General features: G+C 42.6%; 1 protein-coding gene across 2 annotated transcripts in view; it reads right to left on the bottom strand.

Annotated features, from left to right (window-relative positions):
- Nucleotides 1-13,630, bottom strand: part of FHIT (fragile histidine triad diadenosine triphosphatase) — a 1,351,032-nt gene that overhangs the window by 793,147 nt on the left and 544,255 nt on the right. Inside the window, exon 1 of one of the 2 annotated variants that reach the window (XM_059662897.1) lies at nt 8,616-8,766. The exons of the other annotated variant lie outside the window; for it this stretch is intronic. The gene's annotated coding sequence lies outside the window, so the exon portion shown is untranslated. Of the gene's footprint in view, nt 1-8,615; nt 8,767-13,630 lie in introns of those variants that run through there. 2 annotated transcript variants of the gene reach the window in all.

The following is a 13,630-nucleotide window of genomic DNA, read 5'->3' as shown; positions in this document are numbered from 1 at the left end:
AGCAATGCATCAAGAAACTACATATCTACAAGTCTATTGAGAGGAATCCTGTCCGAACTTTGCTCTTTGAAAATTTAGAAATAAATTACAAAAATAGAATATTTATTCTCATCAGTTAATCATTTAAAATGTAAGTAAACTCAGTAATTTTTAAATGACTCTGAATGAATTTCCCTTGCTCAATCTATAATTGGAAATGAACCATATTGGATACTTCAGGCCAAACCTCCTTAATAGACAACAGGAATATAGTTCAAACAGAACCTACCCACAGACTCAATGCTCTGTATCATGGATTCAAAAGTTAATCAAAATTCACACTGTAGATGTTGTCACTGATTGTCACAACAGAAAATCAACCCTCCCTTCCCATCATCCCTACACTTGACCTCTAGGGAGCAACAGACAACATGCTGTTTCTTCCAGTAATTCGCAGGATGTTATCAATTTACTGTTTATTTTTTTACTGAGTCCAGGCACTTGGAAAGAATCAGGATGTAATATGTATGACTTTCAGAAAATTGCTTTAATGTTGTAAATAATATTCCAAACCATTAATGAGCCTTTCAGAGGTGCCTGTTTTGCAATAGACAATTACTTAAGCATTGGAAATCCAATCAACAAATATTTGTTTTGCAATTTCTATGCACATGCCTAAAATTTTTATTCCACAAGTCAATAAGCCCCTCCAGAAAAATGTATTACTTCAACCCATATGTACTCAGTATTTACTATGTGCCATGCACTGAGCTGGTATCACAACTCCTAAAGGGAATAGGGCAGAGCCCCTGCTCTCAAGGTAGGAACAGTCAGATGGAAGATACATCCCAGTCCACAGATGACTTAAAGCACAGGATACAGTAGGATCATAGGAAAAGAGCTCCCAATCCATTCTTGAGGGAACCAGGGAAGGCTTCCAGGAGGAGGAATTTAATTAGATTCCCAAGTAGGATTCAGTCAGGGGAAAGAATGAACAGAATCAGGGAAATATAGAAGTTCACCCACATGACAATGGAAGTATATCCACGTGAAATATCTCAAGCCAGGGTTAGAATAAGGGCCCACGTGACATAAAACAAATCCCTAACAAGTTTCCTGAAAGTCAGAGCCTCCCAATAAGACTAACAGAAAAGCATCACAACACACACACACACACACATACACACACACACACACACACACACACACACTAACTCATCTAAAACACATTTCCCATTACAAACCCCAAACATTTCACCAACTCTCAAAAGCTGAGTGGACATTTTACAGACTCCAACGGAATTTTCCCCCTAATTCTCTCCATCTACCTCACCCCCGTTTACGCCAGCATGATGCTCCAGCTTGGAGGCCTACCTTCTCTGTACTAAACCTTTCAGAACCTAATTAGACATAGTCATGGAGAAAGATGACAGCTTGATGGACTGAGACATTTTTTCCTTCCCAGGTGTTTGTATTATTTTGACAGCAAGGAGGCTTAATATGGGAACTGGTTCCAAGCTAACTCCCCAAAGAATACTGACAAGGAAAAATAGCCACAGAGCTGTACACATCTATCCGCTACAAACTCCTATCTATAACAGTAAAAGCATAATATGCTAATTAGACCAGACATCCTCCCGGATGTCCTTCCAGACGACCTTCTGGATGAAGCAGGGGCTGCGAGGGACGCCCAGGTCCCGGATGCCAGATGGAAGCCAATGCCAGCAGCAGGGGGAAGGCAGGCCTACTCTTGCACGAATTTGATGCACCAGGTCTCTAGTGCACATAATAACCAGCATAAGAAGTTGAATCCTTACAGGAAAACAATGCAAAGCCCAGGTGACTTCACGGGCCCGCCTCAGGCCTCGGAGGCCTGAGGTAGTTATCTTCACTATGCTGCGCTGGGAAACATGACGCACATGCAAAGGGGAAAAGCAATGGCCTCGTGAGGTTCATTCTTCAGCTTCCTCACACGCTGCAGAGGAGAGTGCTTTCCGTAAAGAAATTGCTCCATTTTGAACACCCAGCCCGTGCTCCGTGGAGAATTGCCGGTTGTAGGTACAGGGGACGTGTCTGAAAGGCCCACAGACTGTGTGGTTTGGGAGGAGGAGGAGGCTGGTGAGGTTGAAGAACAGGGCATTTACATTCCCGCATTCAGATGATTTGGGAGGATTCCGTTTGGGTTGCTACCATCACTTGGCGACAAGCTCTACACACCCTGGAGACCGCAGGCAACACTGTTTTTGATCAAAAATGGGGATAGGAGAACTTTCTTTTTTGTCTTTAGGATGCCAACTAGCCCAAGGAATGTATTAGTTGCTTCGAATTGGTATTATATTACAATATTAAAAACAAGAACACTACCTCAGGTTATGTGACACTTCTCTACGAGTATAATAGTTTTCCCCGGCACACTGATTCACACATCGGCCAATATGACTGAGAAAGGCATCTGGAGTTTTAACTAGAGCAACAAACCTGAAAAAGAACCATTTCTCCCACCCCAGGTTATCTATTTTACCTTTCTCATTGGTAACCTTTCAACTTCTGCTGCTCAGTGAAAATAGTAATTAGCTCTGTGTGTAAACAATGCCCTTGGAGTACACAGTAGCTCCCCTGACACATGTATGACCTCCTGTTACTCCATCCTGCCACAGAAGAGGGACAGCCACGCATGTCTCTTCAGGAACACGCTGCCCTTTCTCTGAGCTGATCGCTCTAGAATGAAGAACTCAGAGTCAGCCAATGTGCAAACACCTCTCCCAATGCCACATTCTCCGGTGGGTCAGAGAGTCAATCAGCTTCGACTTCACAAATAAAAGTGATTCCTGTAAAATGAGAGAGGAGGCTGCATTCATATTTCTAAGACGGCGTATTCTCCCTCAAGTAATATAAATGTATAGCAGTGGCTTCCCCACTGCTCTATCGACTGGTGGTACAGGAAAGTAATTAGGCTTCTCAGAAAGCTGCAGCCGCATTGAGAACTAAGAGCAAACACAAAAGAGAGGCATTTTGATGTTACTTTTAATGTTTCCATCAAAGTTAACATGTCTGAAAATACTGTCTCCAGTCCTCTGTGCAGAAGCCAGCCCCTTGGCTCCTGGTGGGGGACAGTGAGCATCTGAGGGACCATGGCAGCTGGCACAGGCCCCTGCAATAGTGCGGAGGCCTGTTACAGGTCAGAGCTGGCCCGGCCTCCCCTGCTCTTCCGTGCTCTGAATACACAGCCTTTGCTTATTCTCATTTATTTATTTCCACACCCGCCTGTTCTCTCTGGTGTCTTCCTGGCCTGCGAGGCTGTGCTGAGATCCCCTCAGCTGTCTCCTCCATCTCCAGCACCTTCCCTCCGCCCTACTGCTGGGGCTGGCTTCCTCCTCTGCTCTAGGCTGATTACCCCAGCTCTATTCTTGTTTAATTTTTCTCCGCTTCCTTCCTGGAAGTTCTGTTGCAGTCTTCGTGTCCTTTCCTAGGTCCCACAGATTCCATGCACAGCAAAGGAACAGTCACAGGGCACACGTGGGGCTAAGAGCAGGGAGCCTGCCCTGGGGACGGGATAGGGAAACAGAGACCTGGCCTCATCAGAGGGATCATTACAGATGGATTCACCTGCATTACACTTTGAGCCCAAACCGGGCAGCCAAGATCTGGAAACAAGAGAATTAAAAAAAAAAAAAGCCAGAAGCCATTAACAACCAACGGAGGGGTCAGAAGTGGCAGGAACCAAGACAGTGGAGCGGACAAAGCTAAGCCGAGAGAAGAGAAATCCGAGGAGAGGGAAGCCTCAGCAGGGAGAAAGCCACTGCCCAGGAGAATGGCACCATGTTAGCTGCTGTCTTCTCTATCCTGGGCTCTGGCAAATTCAGTGAGCCATGTCTTAAAGGGAAGAATATCGAGTGTCACTAAGTGTTTCTGTCCAAAACATATTTTCCTTCATGGCACAGTCTATAGTTAAGCATTCAAATCCCACTTATGGTAAAACACTTCCCACCCCTTGATCATCTATCACTCAGGAAAACTCTCTTCTTTCCGTTTTGTCTTCAATGCTTCCTTTCTAGTGATTCATGTTTCCAGGTCTCTCATGTTTCCTCTTTCTCACAAACAACAGTGTGTTCACCCATGCCCAACTCTTAATTACCATCCACAGAAATTCTTGGAAGAATCTTCTGAACATCCAGTTTCCATGGTCTCTTCAGCCAAATGCAATGTTGGCATCTTCCCTGTGTCGTTCCCGTAGAACTGACGAGGCCCCAGCCCCGGCTGCATGCCTTCCCTCAGCCTCACAGGCCACATGCTCTTTGGGGCCACCTTGACTTCCTCCAAACTCCGGCTTTTCTGGCCCCAAGCTCTCCTTCCGGACCATCCTTCTTCAGGCAGCTATTCCTTGCTCATGCTACTCTGCCCAATCCCCTCTCCCAGCCCCCAGGCTCCTCTGCAATGAAAATTGGACCTAGTCTCCAAACCCATGCCCATTGCCATTTTCTGCTGGTTCCCGGAAACAGACCAGATGGAGTCGTCTGCTGTACTTGGTGTTTGAATCACAACTGCAGCCATTTCCTACGCAGCCTCACAGTAAGGACATCTGCACCGCTGCATTCTACTTTTCCCTTAGTCTGTAAGCTCCTTGCAGGTAAAGACTAAGTCTTATCTATTTGTGCATGTCCAAGTCTAAGAATAGAACCAGACACATAACAGGTATGGCCTCTAGAGTCTGGCCACCAGTAGCGTGAGTGTAAATGATAGTTTAAATAACAGTTCCCACCTCATAGCATAATACCCAGCAAGATGGCTCTTATCATCATCATCATCAAGAGATGAGACTTAAATTCTATGGATCTTAATAATGGAAAAACAGGTATCAGTATTATTCCCCTATGAAGTTTCTACTCTATTTGATTTCAGGTATTTCAGTTTAAAACAGTGTTTAGGATTATCTGGATGATCTCAAACTCAAATACCAGATATTTCTGGTGTTGTCAGTTCTGTACAAAGATGCTGATTCTGAAGTTATTTCACCTTTCTCACCTCGTGCCCTTTGCTCATGGAGATGGGAGGTCTATTCTGGGAGGAAAGGTGGAAAACACTGCAGGAGTGATGGAAAATAGGGGCAAGTGCATAGAAAACAGTCAAAGTCAACTTCTGACAACAAAGATAAGGGGGGTAAGGGCGAGGAGAAAGATTTTTCTCACAAGTCTCTTTCCCAGAGTCCTAGACACTTTCACTGACTCCCAATAACAGTAGTGAGAACTATTATTATGAAATTATGTGTATAACAGCTAACATGCACTCAATGTTTAATCACTAGAACATGTAGGAGAGTGGCATTGTTATTTTCTAGATAAGAAACTGGAGCTCCAATCGCTTACTCAAAGTAAGAAATCGGCAGAACCAGAACTTGAACTCTGGTCTTTAAAATTCAAGGGCCCTTATCTGCTTTTAATCATGTCTACACCCCCTTTCCAAGGGAGTCATGTAAGGAAATAATCGCCATCCAAAGAAATATCCAGCTCTTCCTTCATGACATGAGGGATTAGATTCTATGAGGATCAAAGTTAAGCATAAATCCTGTTTCCAACATCAAGGAAATGACGGGGATTAGCCCCTCTGCTAATGCAGTTGGAATGGAAGCTAATGGAGCTGTTATCCACGCAGCAAAGCTTCATCCTTTTTGCTTCATGAGAAGGCCGTTTTGAAGTTCCAAAAGACCAAGCTACACAGTGTGTATGTGAAGAAGCTAAAACAACCAAGAGACATTGAGCCAAGAGCTCCAGTCTAGTAGGTGAGAGGAATAAGCAAAACCCTGATAGCCAGAGACGAAGAAAGAAGGAATACACAGAGGTACGATGTAAAGGAGTGTCCATGGCTGGTGGTGTAGGGAAGGTGTCATAGAGAAAGCGGCATTAGAGCTAAGGATGTTTAGATCATCATTTCATCTTAAACTTAAAAAGGTCTGGAAAGATATATATGACAAGCACCTACCATCCAATTTATACAGTAGAGATTTAATTCTAGCCTTCACATTGCGGAGTATATAGGGATTTAGTATTCAGAACAATTAGATGTGGAATTTTTTGAACAATTTAAAGAAGGACATTTTCCAGATTAATGGATAGCAATTGAGTAAATGTGTGTTTTGCTTAGAAATCCCAGAAATAATTACTGACATGAAAGGTAACCATCAAGCAAAATGTCGACAAGGTTTTAAGTTGTATTTTCTCCCCTTTCAGGCTTATTAATAAACTTACCACATTTTGGTTAAAATATTCATTCACAGGGAACATTAATTTTCCCAAAATGAATAGTTATAATATTTAAAAATGTATTTTGCCAACAGAAATTAATTTGGGTAGAGTTTTTGAGCATAGATAATTCCACTGGGCAACAAAAGTTACTTAATCTTCCATCTTGTCACAAGGGCAAAAAAATGCAAATGCATTTGAAATGTTTAATTAGAAGTAAAATCAACTTTAAATAATGACACACCAAACTGCTAGCAAGTAATAAAGATAAGCATCTGTGCACGCTGTCAACACTGAGAAACGCTGCCACATTCTGCTTTGCTCCCAGATCTCAGAAAGGAACTCCTATGGAGTTCAATGCCTTTTCAAAGGATCAAGCTTCCGAGTCTGATTTTTTTAAGAACTTGCGGTCAGGATAATTTGAAGCATTGGAGTGGACAGTGACATTTCCTCATAACTGAGCGAAGTTGGTGAGGTTCAAACATGGTTGTTCGCCATTTGCAAACACACTGTTCTTGTTTGAAAAGAGCTGCTGATGGGTCTGATGAAGCTGGTCCAGTGCCACCAGGGCACCGACAGATGTGCTCTGCCCAGGGATTTCCCTTGAAAAGTTCTCATTTTCCCTCTGTTTAGAGAAAGTTCATTTCAAATCTGTTGAAATACATTAATTGCACTGTTGCATTGCATCTTGCTATGGGCATACTGGCAAAAGAGAAGTTACATTGAAGGTTGGCACTGGGGTATCTACGGAAAACTTAGAGAGCCATCCAAAACAGAAACTGCCCCTGCCCTCAGCTGTGCAAAAGCGAGGGCCCAGCCAGTCCACGTGACTTACATGGCATACCCCCACAGTGTTAGGGCAGAAAGGAGCTCATCCTTCCTCCCCGCCCACCCAGAATATGCCTGCTGCTGACACCGCAGTCTAGAGATTGACTCGTGCACAGTCACGTGGTTAGTTGCCAGTGACAAACAACGGGGACACCTGCAACTCCCAATTAATTAAGAAAACAAAAGGTGCTTCTTACCTGCTACTTTTGCACAAAGGATGGGAGGCTCAAAGATAAGATCTTTTGAGTACTGAGCTAAAACTTTTATTTATTACCAAATCAATGTGGTCTATGGTTCCTATGGTAACCATTATGTAGGAATCTAATTTCACAAACCTCATCAGTTACAAACAAACTTAACCATTAAGTGGAAGATTAACATGACTTCATTTAGTCCATTAAAATTGACTTCTGGGTGTTGGTGCAAGGGTAAGACAATTTCTCAGTGAGTATGCCTCTAAGAAAGTAAAAAGTTTAATTTTTCAGTTAAAAAAGGCAATTTGGGGGAAAAAAGGGGAGAGTGTGGGGGCTCAGTACTCCAAGTCTGAATAAACCAGGATATACCCACCCATCCTGGATTACCACGGAAGCTCATGTGCCCACTGAAAGTATAACGGGCAGCTATTGTTCTTGCCCACCTGAACTCCCTCCTTGGGATGGAGTTTCTCCGCCTCAGCCAGTGGGCACTTTGGGATCAGGTAAGTTTGTGGCGGAGACTGTCCTGTCATTGTAGATGTTTAAGTCCTCAACTCGCTGGATGCCAGTAGCACCATCTCTGCAGCTGGGACATTGCTCTCCTGACACTGCTCAATGTCCCGGGTTGGTGGGTGGAGAGGGGGCAACTCACTCCTGTGGAGAACCACTGCGCTAAGAGAACAGCCCTTCCTCTGGGCACCAACAGGGCTGCCATTCCCGCCGCAAGCCCAGCAGGTACCCAGAGCTCAGAAAGCTCAGGACCAGGGCCTTCCCAATGTCCACACGTCATCCTGCCAGCTCTTCTTCCGGACGCTCCTTAACTCCATGCACTACCCAGCGTCCTCTCAAACCTCACTTTTTCTCCTGCCCAAGTTATTCAAAGTATACAACTGTGTGCAACCAAGGAAATCTAACTGGTAAAAAACTAAGTAGAAAAAAATCGTTTCCATTATTTTATTTAAAAAATTAAGGCATTTGTTGTGTGTTACCAGGTGAACGAGGAACACAGAATCACATACCCCCCCCCAATAACAAATTAACAAACAATAGTAAAGAAATGATAAGCATTTTTTAAAGGTTAAAATATTACCAGCATCTATAAAACCAGCAAAGTGGTATGAGCTTAAGCTAGAAGTTTTTTAAACAATAAAGATAAAAAAAGAGAGTAAAGTCAACCTTATTAAATCTCCCTACCCCAGCCCCTACACACAGCCAGAAGCAGCACTAAAGAAAGAAAGTAGAAGAATCCTGAGAGTTATCAACAATATCCTAAAATGTATAGGCATGGACTGAGGGAAGGAGAATGATTGGACAGAACTGGACAAATTCAAGGAATACAGATGTACAGACGCTCCTACATGTCACTGTAAGACCTTACCAGGACCTCCATCCACACTGAAGAGGTTCCTGGGATGAACAGCTGCCCCTCTGGCAAATCAGTTAGAAACCCATTCCCTCCCGGGCCTGGCGCAGCCCTGCTCCACGCACTGTTAGCGCAGAGCAGGCTGGAATTTAGTCCCCACTCAAGCCCCCTGAGCCAGGTGTCCTTGTGCAGGGACAACGGGAACAACAGTTAATGACACCCAGTGACAGAAACAGGAAGGGCCACTAGGGCTGGCTGATTTCCAGAGCAGCATGCCATGTGAAGGTGTGGTTTAAAGTCCAAAGATGTGGAACACCTGGTGAGGATCAGGCCCACTGAGGAGGATGTTTCATAGGATCTCACAAGACCAAGCAGGCTCAGGTCCCCCCGCAGGATCCGCACTCAGCTTCATCCCAGTTTTCCAGGCCCACGGCACCACCATGTTACTGTAGTGACTTTCAAATTTTTAGATGCACCAGGATCACCTGGAAGGCTTAGGAAATACATGACTGCTGGGCCTCATCTCCAGAGTTTCTGACTTAAGAAGGTTGAGGTGGGGGGGTCCAAGAATTCCCTTCATGAACTGATGCTGCTGGTCCCAGGACCACACTGGGAAAGTCAGTCATCTGTAGAAAAGTAGGTAGAAAACAGCATCCAGGCCTCAGACTACGGCTCAGAATGGGCTCAGAATAGGGAAGGAAACTCATCTCAAATAACCTGAAAATGGATCAAGGGAGGTCACTCACACCAGTTCAGAAAACAACAACAACAACAGAAACACGCATCTTAGGAGTCAGCAAGGTGAACAGGAAAGGCAGACAGACCACCTGAAGTGGGGGTGCGAAGGTGGAGAAGGAGAGGAACACAGTGCAAAGGACAGTAAAGAGCTCACTGGGAAGAAAAGAAGCCCAAGGAACAGAAACAAATCCCCCCGAGTGCTTTCCAATATTAAAAAAAAATTAATAAGAACATTGAATAAGAGCTCAAAGTCGAGAAGATAAAAGGAAATCCCAGATTTAAGGAAACACTCTGAAAAATATTATGTAACATTGAAGGTCTAATAAATAAGTTAAAAACAAACAGAAAAAAAAATTGAAACTAAAAACCAAGTTAACAGAATGATGGAAAAACTCAAAGTAGTTATAAGGAATACATAAGAAAAAGGCAAGGAACTTACTAAAGCAAACAGAAGCAGTATTCATTCAGAAGACAGTTAAAGCGACCCAGCAGAGGAATAACTGGTGTGCCCTGAGACAAAGCACCAGAAACAGAAACACTGGGTTATCACACAACACATTTCACTGAAGGAGAAAGAACCGAGTGCATATATTAAAACAATACATCACATTGAGAAAAAAAATGTAACATCAGCATTGACATCTTAATTACCGATTACACATCCATGATGAAACTAGAGTTGTTTGGGCATCCAACAAGAAGGAAGCAAGTCAAGTCCAACAGGGAAAAAGGATCAGCCTGACCTCACACTTTCCATAGCAACTCCAGCCTCTGACACCATGTAGCAGTCTGCGAGCCTCGGGAGGAAAGGAAGGGGACCCAAGAACGCCCTGTCAGTTGACTTGTTACTCAAGAATAAAGGCAATAGGAAGATATTCTCAAAGAAAAAAAATCTCAGAAAATAACCCTCTTGAGATTTTCTTGGGAAAAAAATGTTTGATGATAAAAGTTATCCAACCAAGGGATAAGCAAAAATAAATAACCCTGGGATGTAGAACCCACGGTGGAAGGACTAGTAATGAATGCTGGGTCCAAACAGAAATAGAACTAGAACTGAACAAATAGGAGAATTACATTTGCGGAACAATGATGATGTTATAAACCTATCAGAGTAAATATAATGCAAGCAACAAAACTGGAAAGTAGCGAGAGAGGAGGTTGAAAGACATAAGAGAAACCCATCATGCAATCTTTCCTGGTAAGTGATAACATCTAAAACTGATACAGTCAAAAAATCAAAAGGAATCCAACTTTTTAATAAATTCGGGTTCTGTCTTTTTTCCTTAACCTTTAGAAGGGTCTTTTAGGGATAAAGAGCTTTGTCTTTTAAGAACTAAAAAAAAATACATATTCGAAGTTCAACAATTTCTTGAGTGTCAATTCAGTTAATTTTTCTCCTGTCAAATTCAGGTAAAATTCAATTTAGTGCCTCTATTTATAAAGCAGGTATATTATGGTCTTGGAGTTAGCCCAATTCTTACAAGGTTAATTCTTACTGCCTGTCTATTTTTCTACCTTCCTATCTGTACAGGTACATTAAGAGATACTTATAATGATGCTCTTCAATTGTTCACAGTGGAAATTTCTGGGTGGTGGAATTTAGGGGGATGTGTTACTTGATATTGCTTATAGATTTAATGATAGCATAAGCCACTTGTAAAAACATACTATCATCACTCTAAAATGAATACATAAAATATGACACTACTTTTCTGACTTGGTAACTGAGCATAAGTGAATTTGTTGATGTACCCCCAGATGATGAGGCATCATACTAAAAACACACCTCACTGCAAAGCACACGAGCAGCAGGGAAGGGTATGTAAGAATGCGTAGAATGGAGCCAAGGCAATTACCCTAGAAGGGGCTGTGGTTCATTTTCTTCAATAAATCCCTGGCTTCTGCTGCTTTCATTAGTAGTACCTAACATTTAGTGAGTGCCCACAATGTGCCCGGCAGTGTGCTAACATACTTGGTGTATATTTTACCATTTAATCCTCAGAATAACTGTAATGTGGTATGAGTAATAACAATGAGAGAGTAATAGCAGTTCAGATTTACTGAAAGCCTACTATGTGCTAAGCACTGTTTTGAGTGATTTGTACCAACACTTTTCAGTGGGATATCCTGATCACAATGGGCACCCATTGAGTAGGAGAAGAGAAAGCCATCAAGGTTAGCTTTAGAAATGCAAGGTTTACTTTAGTATATTTAGAGAACTGCACAGGCAAGCCTGACCTTGTGCAGAGAGAAAATGAAAGGAGAAAAAACTGGCAGAATCATGGAACTGATTGAATACTTTGACCACAAACATGAGGGGAATTAAGACTATAGTAGGATTCAGACTATTTAGATACAAAGACCTTGGCCAACTTCTGGTTGTCCTGGAAACAGGATTCCAACCACTAGAATGAAATAAAACCACATGCTAATGAAGAGGATAGTAATTAGAGGTAGGCCCACAGACAGAGTCCACACCATCAGGGTCATGATCTAGAGAAGCTGGAGATGTGTTTTTGCCACAAATAATTAAATCCTGAAGGGGGAGGATTTGGTTTAAGTATGAAAGGGTCAGGTCAAAATGACATGTTCAAGAGTAACACCTATTCTGAATGCTGCTTCTCTTGTCAGCTCTGACCAAGTCAGTGTAAAGCAAACTACACAGATGTACACAGCCCCATTCCACTCACTGTCTTATCCTCTACATAGGACACAACACGGAGCAGGAGACAAGGAGGCGCATGATCATGTGACCAGCCATGTCACTGAGAGGTCTCTGCTCACTCCCCCTCCCCTACTATTGCCCAGGAGGTCTGGACCTATGCAGAGGAGAGCGCTAACCAAGAACAGTAGGTTCATGTAATCCTCACAACAATCCTAGGAATTACATTCTGTTATTATCATCCCCATTTCACAGCTCACACAACCTACCAGGAGGAAGAGTATTCAGAGGATACGTGACCTATCGACAGTCTATTTGAAACAAGAGCTCTCTGACTTATTCAGACTTCCCTGTCTGCTTGTACTTTCTCTCTTCTCTAAAGCACTCTAGTTGGAATGGTTCCTTTTTTAAATGATTTTTATGCTTATGTGTATATTTTTGTTTGTATCTAAATTAAGGATTGTGTATACACACACACACACACACACACACACACAATCTAAACAAGAAAGGAAGATGATTTTCCCTATAATAATGTCCATAAAACTAAAAGCTTAGTCTATGTAGCTTAATATGGTTTGGTTTGGTTCAGTTCTAGGGAGCTGCCTTTGTAAATTAAAAGTGTGATCTCTTGAAACCACTGTGATAAAAGTGATTTGAAATCATACTATTGACAGTCATAATAGAAACAAATGCCTACTTACCACTCACAGCTCAGCTCTGCTGAGAACAAATCAATAGAGTAAAATGCTTTCAGCTTCTCAGAGAAAGGTTCCACCTGACACATACCAGGAGATCAAATACACTGCTCAGGACCAAGAAGCATCTGGATTAGGACTTCTTTGAGAAGGCAGAGAGCAGAACCCAACTCTGTGAGGCCTCTGTTCACTATTCCTTTATTCATCTTTCAATTTGTTCATCTCACTGCATCTGTGCTACGTGTTAAATCTATGGCAATAAACGACAAGTTTCCTGCATCAAGGATCTCTCTGTCCAATGGTGGAAACAATAGAGTATACAATTTTGATGTATGTTCTGCTAGAGGTGTGTACAGGGGATACTATCGGAACATGGTAAAGGGGTGACTATTTGCCTAGGGGAGCTTGAGGAATTTGCCTGATGAAGACTTTAGATACTGATTATCAAAGGGGATGGGAAAGAAGGAAAGAGAAACTGATAAGGAATTTCAAGCCTTTGGGCATGTCAACCTTTTTATAAGACATAGCATTTGATCACTCTATCACAGATAAAAAAACTCCAAAGGGAAACCAATCCTAGAGAGAATCCTGAAACAAGAGAATGTTAAGTTTACCTGGCTACCTTTATAGAGGACCAAGCCCCAATCTCTCAGAAAATATAGTCATTGGCCAATGAATGTTACTGGAGCCAGAGGGACTAAGCCTTTCTACCTAATTCTCTACCCAATGAAAATCCTCCTTTATGGTATTAAATGGATGTTCTGTCCATCTCTGTAATGATCTTTGCTGGTTAATTTTTGGCTCCTCAGCCCCTACTTCTATTTCCTTTTTGGAACAGTGCCATGATTCCTTTCTGCAGGATTTTCCCTATTGCAGGCAGTCTTTGTAGGTTAGTAAATGGGGTTCCCTATCATTCTACCCAATTGAAGGGA

Source organism: Myotis daubentonii, chromosome 14 (genome assembly GCF_963259705.1).
Source record: "Myotis daubentonii chromosome 14, mMyoDau2.1, whole genome shotgun sequence".
NCBI classification, from domain to species: Eukaryota; Metazoa; Chordata; class Mammalia; order Chiroptera; family Vespertilionidae; genus Myotis; species Myotis daubentonii.
The sequence above is the reverse complement of the archived record's forward strand: the minus strand, read 5'-3'. Positions and strand labels throughout refer to the sequence as shown.